The sequence below is a fragment of the Dunckerocampus dactyliophorus genome, chromosome 4 (assembly GCF_027744805.1).
Source record: "Dunckerocampus dactyliophorus isolate RoL2022-P2 chromosome 4, RoL_Ddac_1.1, whole genome shotgun sequence".
Taxonomy (NCBI): domain Eukaryota; kingdom Metazoa; phylum Chordata; class Actinopteri; order Syngnathiformes; family Syngnathidae; genus Dunckerocampus; species Dunckerocampus dactyliophorus.
Genome location: NC_072822.1, coordinates 25,079,341 through 25,088,334, shown reverse-complemented (window position 1 = coordinate 25,088,334; position 8,994 = coordinate 25,079,341).

Here is an 8,994-nt window from a genome sequence, read left to right as displayed (position 1 = left end):
AAGGTAAGGGCGAACGAGAGGACACAGGAATGCGCTCAACTCGATTAGCAGGGGAGAGAGAAGATAGCGAGCGACAAGAGAGAAAGGGAAGGTATGGGCTACAGAATGGAAGGAGCAGGGTGTGAGTTTAGTCAAACCCAATTGTCCTCATTTTGAGTGCACTGACTTTTGGGTTAGACTCTGGATATTCAAAGTGAGTTAAATCTGCCCAGCGATGTCACTAGGATTGAAAGCAGCAGCGTTTGTTTAGGACTGAGCACCTACATAAGCTTCATGAAATTATTCATTATTTAAAGAGGACCTGTTATCTGGCTCACTTTATTTTCCTACTCACGAAGATCGTCTGCCCTTCCTTTTCAAAGCATTCAGGATAGCTTTTTTCATTTAAAAATGGTATTAAATCGATGTGTTCATGTAGAATTATGCTTGTAAAAATATCCATACAATAATCCCTTGTTTATCGCTGTTAACCCATTTCCAGACTTCACCGTGATAAGTGAATTTCCCCTGAGCAGGATTCCTTATTTAGAAATGGAATATTATATATAGAAAACCTGTTTACAACCTTCTAAATACGTTTTTTTTAACATGATTAGAGCCCTCTAGACATGAAACAACACTCGTAGTCACCTTTACACTCATATTACCCAATATAGTCATAGAAAATAAGCCATAAAAGACGTAAATGCGGCATGTGCTCGTGTGTGTTGTGTTCCGGATGTGTGGATAGTGGATATTCGAGGGTTCAGAGTTGAGTTTTAGCTAGATTACGCCCGCAACAGTAGCCTGTGTTATTATTTTATTATTATTGTGCCTCGTGACTAGCGTAGAGTACGACATTTCATCAACGTCTTTGAATGCGTCTTTTGAATGCCCCAAAGTTGTATTTTAGTTCATTTAGCCATTATCGACTCCAGCTCACGTTTTCTATTTCGCTGTATTTCGGTTTGTATGATATTTTTGGATGATATAGCATGATAGTAATAAGCCTCCTATTGAATTCATTTCCTAACTGATTTCCGTACATTATGTGCCTTTGTTTTCGGAATGATTCATAATTACGTTTACGTGTAACATTAGGTGCATTGTACTGATTATTTCCACGTTTTTGCAAACCTAAGCACAGCAAAAGAGCATAAAGATCACATCTTACCACAGCTTGTTACCACTTAAATACTCAATACACTAACAAATACAAATAAATTCACCAAACAGAAAACAAAACTGCCAAGAGATATCTTGCCCCTCTAAAACCCTCTCCGTTTTAAATTCGTAGCCTACATGTACAGTTGAAAAATAAGAAATATGATTTTTTAATATAATGTCATAATATAATATATTTAATAAAATCCTGGATCAAAGATGTTTGGATCATTGTCTGGTTTATGTTTTTTAAGTATTTAAGAGTAGGCAGTACATGACTTCCAGTTTGATGTCTAAAAGGGTACGCAAAAGTTTGGCAACCACTGTGCTCGCTCCGTACTAACTTGCATTGGAAATCCCTTTTGCTTATGCGATTATCATTAGCAATTTCTAGGCCAACTTCAAAGGCTGCATTCACACTAACGGTCAATTCCGATTTTTTTGCTTGTATGTGATCCATATCAAATTTTGTCATGTCACTATAAACAGTACAATTCCGATTTTGTCAAATGCGACCGATGCCTCTTGTGTACGTGGACATAAATCTATTATGTAGCCTTTCTGCTGATACTGCAGTCTTAATGTTCAGGTCATGTATCTCCAACCTACTGTATACGTTATCGAAAGCCGTGTTCTGCCAATCGGGAGTTGGAGAAAGTACTCACTGATGTAGGCAAAAGTTCTTTTAATCATCCAAAAATTATTTAAAAATCTGAGTCCGTGAAGGTGATGGGCACATGAATGCACCATGGCATCCGCGGAGCTTGAGAGTTGTTGTCGTAACACGGACCTTGTTTTTGATGTTCAACTAACAGTGTGCGTCTATAAACGTGAGTAACCTGGTTGTTTCTCGTTCAGTCAATGCTAGACGCTGTTTGCACGGTGATATTGTATTTGTTGTGTGCCTTAAGCATCCAGCCGCCGAGCTGGTCGCTAACTGCTGAGCTCCAGTAAGTTAGCCTCGTCAGCATTGCCACTAATTCATTATATTGTTATATATATCGCTAACTGCTGAGCTACAGGAAGTTAGCCTCGTCAGCATCGCCACCAATTCATTATATCGTTAGCATGCTATTTCAGCGTGTTTAGTGTACTGCTGACAGCTGAGAAGTTATGCTGCAGTGCATTTGTAGATATGTCTAGGGAGGGGCGGTCGCTGTGTGTGACTGGCCAATCACAGAGCGTGAAGAGTGAATACATAATGAGGATTTTCCGTCATCGCGATTACGGATAATGATGAACTGTACTCGTTATTCGGCAAAAATGCATTATCCGGCTCATCCCTAGTACGCTGATTGCATGTTAGCCCCAACAAAACTAAAAGTGCCCGCTACGGTGCTAAACAGGAAGGAGAAATACAAAACAAAAGCACTACACAGGAAATGAAGGCGGGACATACAAACACCAAACTCAGAAGTCCAACCTGGCATGTGAAAAATGACACTTTTACAATTATTGACCATAAATACTGTATATGTGCTTAATGTGCTTCATGATTGATGTAATAATTAGTACTGATCATAATAAGTTGAGGTCAAGTGTGTTATTACTTCCAAATGTACTGACAGTTTGGACTAACCTCATGATCGATGTTATGATGTTCTTCTGCACAACAGAGCCTTTCACAGACCACTGACTGTAGCCACATTGCAAAAGCATTGCCATTCGGATTTTTTTCCTCCAGCGCGTCCCACGCTTCTGTTTTTTCAGTCAGTTTGTTGGTAATGCACGACTTATTCTTTGAAAAACCATGCACCCATCTGTCATCAACATTAGCCGTGCTTCTTTACAGTGTAACATTGGTCACATTACAAAGAGAAAATCAAAAAAAATAATAAGACTGCACAAGAACCCAATAACCCAAATGCAGTGGCCAAGGCATGAGTGCAAGTAGCTCGTCATGCTGTGTGAGTGTTTCATCTGATGTGATTTATTATGCCTCATTTACATTCCATCTTCTCGTGGAGCTAATGGTCCATAAAACCTGTGTAGATAATGTGAATAATAGATTAAAGTGAAGCAAAAGGCAGTATGAATCAATCCCAAAACATAGTGATCTGTTGTTGGAATAATGCGCATCATTAATTTCAAAAGCAAACCCGGAACACGCATGCACTCGGCTTCAGTCAGCTTCATTCCTCTTGTTTTGCTTTCTCTCGCTATTACACACAACACCTCAAATATGATCAACTGCATCTAAGGGCTCGTTTGCATCAGACAATAGATACAAGATACGACAATGCCGTGTTTGAGACATATGGAATATCATAATTTAAAAAATGAAAATGATCATGTTATTATTCCTGTCTAAACACTGAAAAAAAGGTGTAAATGTGCAAATACAATACAGTACAATACATAGTATACGTGCATCCATGAATGGCGGAACATATGGCATGTACGGCCCTCAAAGTCGACATACTGTGACCAGCGGAAACACAAAACTCTTGTAACCCAAATATACACCAGGTATTAGGCAAAATATAATACAGTCTCTCAACACTTCACGGTTTCACTCTGTCACAGTTTTTCCAGAAATACACAGTACAGGCACATTTTCTCATTCAGTGCGTTTTCTTTATTTTCATGACTAGATTCTCACTGAAGGCATCAAAACAATGAATGAACACATGTGGAATTATGTACTAAATATGTCTTATATTTTAGATTCATCAAACTATCTTTTTTGATAGCGCTGCAAACCCGTGGTGTTCTCTCACTGAGCTTCATGAGGTAGTCACCTGACATGGTTTTCACTTCACAGGTGTCCTTTCTCAGGGTTACTTAGTGGAATGTCTTGCATTATTAATGGGGATGGGACCATGGGGTTGTGTTGTGTGTGTCCAAACGTTTGGCCTGTACTGTATGAATTAATAAATGATGCTGTTTTTGTGGTTGCATCAGTCAGCCTATTATTAGTCAAAAATGTGCATATTTAAGTCAATTTAAGCCTACCAATGGCTAAATGAACTAAAATACTAAAATAAGGCATTCAAAAGACGCATTCAAAGACATTCATGAAATGTAGTATTCTATACTGGTCTAGGTGTCAGTAATGTTACTGTAACCTTCAATGAGACACACAAGCACCAGAACAACAGGCTTTTATTGCAGGTTTGAATTTTCTCACAACAGGCACAATAATCTTAAATAAAAATCCCTAATAAAAACACAGGCTGTTTCTGCAGATGCAAAGCTGAAACTCAACTCTGAATACCCGACGTCACTTCCTGTCCACCTCTCTTTCAGGTCCTGTAGGGAACACACTTATAGCAACACACACAAGCACGAGTCTTATTTACTGTATGTCTTAAAACTTATTTCAATCTAATTTACTCATATTTAGTCTACTCTAATAGGTATTAGAAGTGTAAAGGTGACCGTGTCAGACAAAATGTAATCATTTAAATAGGAAAGTGATGGGAAAGAAAGGCAAAATACAGGAGTTTCCCGAGAGGAAACGGGGGGTTGATAGGTACCGACTGTGCACAAATCAGTCTTTTATTGGTATCTACAAAACAGCAGTGTATACCTTACAGCAAGACACACTTCAATGCGGCCAAGGCAGCTCTGCAACTCTTCTTCTCTCTTGGTCTGGCACTTAACTAGCAGGCAGACACCCCACTTCCGCCTATAACGCAACCCCTAAATCAGAGCTGAGAACCACACAAAATACGCCTGTCGAATACCGTGGGACCTCGGTTTTCATTATTAATTGTCATAAAATTGAAAAGTATAAAAAGAGAAGCAATGTTTCCCATAGGGAATAATGTAAATCCAGTTAATCCTTCCAGACAACCAACAAATATAAACAAATATCCGTTTTATGGAGAATAAATATAATTTTACATGCAGAAAACAATGCAAGTCTTTAATCTCATGTTTAAAGCCGTGCACGTCCAAGTCAAATCAAAACAGGTCAAGTAAAGTCTGTAGTAGTCATAGGCTTGACATTTTCGAGTTGTTGCAAGTTATAAGTACTATTTAGTGTCTCCCACATAAAATGCCATTTTAACCGTGCAACAATTTATTAAACTTGACAAATACAATAAATGCATTTTGGATTATTTTTAAAATAAAATAAGACCAGTGTGACAAGACTAAGAGTGCTGACATAGCAGTCAGGATTTAGTCAGTGCACAGAAATGTAATCCACACATTATGTTTGTTCTTAAACCTGATTGGACGTTAATAGACGCAGTCAATAACACAGATTCAAAGGGAAAATATGTGGCCAATGTGGTGGGCAGCTTAAAAGGGGTGGATGTGGATGTCAGGCAGGAATAACAACACCACACGTCACCGTCATGAAGTTCAACAACAAGAAAAACAAGGTAGCACTTCCGAGACAGAGCATTAAGATGAAAGAAACAAGCGTCTACATCAACGAGCATCTGTTATGAATGTATGTTATGGATTCATCGGACTAGATGACCAGCCTCTCTCAGCTCTCTCACGTGGAGCCCTGCTGCATGACACCTGGAAGTCCTGAATGCCATCAAACTCTCACATTCAAACGCTCCTTAAAGGAGGCGTCTCATTCTCTGTAAGTTTCACAAGTGATCTATGGTATTGTGAAAAAGTCAGTCAAATATGTTTTTGTCTAAATGAAGGCGACTTTCCCTTTTTCATATCATATAGCCAATAGCAGGTGTGCAACCAGAAATTCTGGGCCCCATGAAAAAAAAATCACATTGGGTGCCCCCCTTTTTATTTTTTAATAATTACCTATTTTTTGAGCCACCTTGGAATTGTCCGAACTTTTCCCCTTTATAAAGCACCACTATGTTATTATTCTGTGATTGGCTGGCGACCAGTCCAGGGTGTACCCCGGCTCTCGCTCAAAGTCAACTGGGATAGGCTCCAGCATACGCCCGCGACCCTAATTAGGATAGAAAATGGATGGATGGACGCAGAGAGATCAGTCCAAAAGATGATAACAAAGGTGTTTAATAACAAAAGGTGTCCCAGGAGGGAAAAAAGTACAACACAAGTCAAAAGGTACTAGGAAGAAGGCACAAACAGAAAACGCTGTCAGCAGAAGGCTGACAGGGAAATAACGAGAACTAAACTAAAGACACTGCAGGCAAACCTGAGCAAGAACAATGTCAGTGTAGCTGAGAGTAGCACTGTAGCAGGAAACAAAACGGGTGAGCCAGAAAGCTAGGGAGCCGGACGAAGCGGTGCATGTAGCAAAGAGTACAGTCTGGCGACCAGTTCCTGCTGCCGCTGAGTCTATAAAGGCACCCGGTGGAATTAGCTGCAGGTGTGTGCTGGAGACTCCACCCACGCCGTCTGATGATGCACTGCCGACAGAAGCACACAAGCGGCAGCAGAGCGACACCACCATCGTAACACAGTTGTTCAAGTCTGGTGCTTCGGTGGTGGTCTCACTGAACAATTACTGACACCTAGTGACCAATGTAGAATACTACATTCACATGTTGGTGGTTTTAATGGCTTATACTGCGTTTGTATTTTAGTTCATTTAGCCATTTTTATGCTTGAAAATGCTTAATTTGGGCAAAAAATATGTACAATTTGCTTAAATATGCAGATTTATATGTAAAATAATATTTATATTTATATTGTTTGAAAAACCGTGATAGAGTGAGGGAGCGATGTTCGAACAACGGTATAGCGAGGGGCAATTTTAATTGTAAAACTATAAAAAAGTGTTTTGGTTTAACATTTTTGAGACTTTTGCCGTAACTGTGTTAGGTATTAAAGAACTACAGAGTCAACCGCTGATGACATCATAGTCGGTGATGAAGCTGACTTCCGTTCACGTTTCCATGTATTAGCAAGCTAATAGGCTGCTAACAAGGGTATATTGTGGCTCACGCAGTGTATTAATAACATGTAAAGACGCGCACCGGAGAATGTACACAAACCGAGGCAACATTTTGGTGTAAATGTTCTACACTGACTGAAAAACACGCTAACACGGTGTACGCTAACCAAAGTTACACTGTACTGTGTAAACAAGTATCGCAAGATTTGGTGTTGGGTGTGTGATCCACGATGGCTGAATAAACAGGCAATGCTGGGAATATCGTCTGTATTAATGCCACAAGATTCAACCTACCAAAGGGTAAAATACAACAGTGTGTTATGCACAATATTGTATGATAACCAAGACAGCGTACGTTAACCGAGGCCAAAATGTTTGTTGAAAACTGGGGTGTTCAGAAAACCAAGATATGCAAAAATAGAGGAAAACGATGCGAAAAAATTACTGTAGGTTAAAAAAATCCTTTATTATCGTCCATTCTCCTTATGTCTCTGGCCACAGTCACAAGTCAGCGTGCAAGCAATGGTTAGTTTTGGCTTCTCCTTCAGCCATGTTGAAAACTGCATATGTCGACGTCAACCAGTCTGAGGGGTGTCGATGTAAGTGAATTCCACTGTAAGGGGCATTTTGAGCGCTCATATTTGTGAACTATGGAAATCAATTTCATTTACAGTCTGCTGCCTAAGGTCAAGAACCTTAAGATTACACACGCACGCACGCACACACACTGTCTCCCAACCGTGGTAGAATACAAAACACCCTCAACACACATTTACAGGAAGATTCCCACTGCCAAACGTATTTAGTCCATTATCGACGGGAGAGAACTGAAAACCAGCATGTTTTCTGTTTTATGAACAAACTCAGCAGCTCCCAGCTCACATAAGGGGCTTAATATTTCACAGGGGGGGAAAATGTTATGGACTTTAATAAATATGCACACATGTGCTGCTTGTGTAGAGTTATTGGCACTGGCAGGCCACATTAATATGTCACATTAAAGTAGACCGCCTGTTGACAAGCCCTGTGTGACCCTGTCAGGATGCGTGCGTACACACACACACACACACACACACACACACACACACACACACACATGCATGCACACCTTGACTTAGCTTGAGTGAAATGTGAGGCACCTAAAAGTTTGAGTAGAATGCAAGATGTCTGGAGGTTGAAGCTTGATAATGCGAAGCAGAGCTTGATATGTGTCAGGAAATCACAGCTGTGGGAGACAAAATAAGCGTAAGAAAGAAATGTAGATAGCGGGAGAGAAGACATCAAAGGCCAAGTGTTTTCCATACAAGAGGGCGAGCAGGGCTTCAGATCAGACAAGCTCCTCTGTAAACAGGCTGCTCAGATCCTGCCAGCAGGAGGTTCCCCTTCAGCGTGCTGCTTTGTCTATCAAAGTGGCTGCTGCATGCATGGAGGGGCACTGGAGCAGCACTCCTTGCCACTTCACTCACCCAACCTCACCATCCAGGACTATACGGATGGATCCAAATATCAACAGCATCCATACCAACCATAGGGTTGATAACAGCATGATGATATCGCTATTTTTCAGTCGTATTAAGGGTATAGTTATATTAGCGTCTTAATATTTTTACATTGTCTTGTATTGTTGAATTTACAGTAGACCTCACATATTCTCAGTTCAGCATTTGCTGAATGTGTTTCTAATTTTTATTGTCATCACTTCTTTCCGAAAATAGGCTGCTTTTTTCCACAGAAAACACATCTCATTCACCATGAGCTGGTAATAATTTATGAGCATCAAAAATTCATCAGTCCATACAACTTCTGTCATTTTTTTTAGGCTGATCACTGTAGTTTTTGGCAAATTCCAACCTGGCCTTTCTACTTCTGTCATCACTTGCTCATGTTTTCCTTGGTCTACCTCCTCCATGTTTGTTACTTAAGGGCTATCCACATGGAAATGTTTTCAGGTCAAAACGGCAAAGTATTCTATCGTTTCAGCCTCTCATCCAGCTGGAAACGGTGTTCTGGGTGCCCTGAAATGGTGTTAATTGAAAACGGCTTCCAGGGAAAAACTG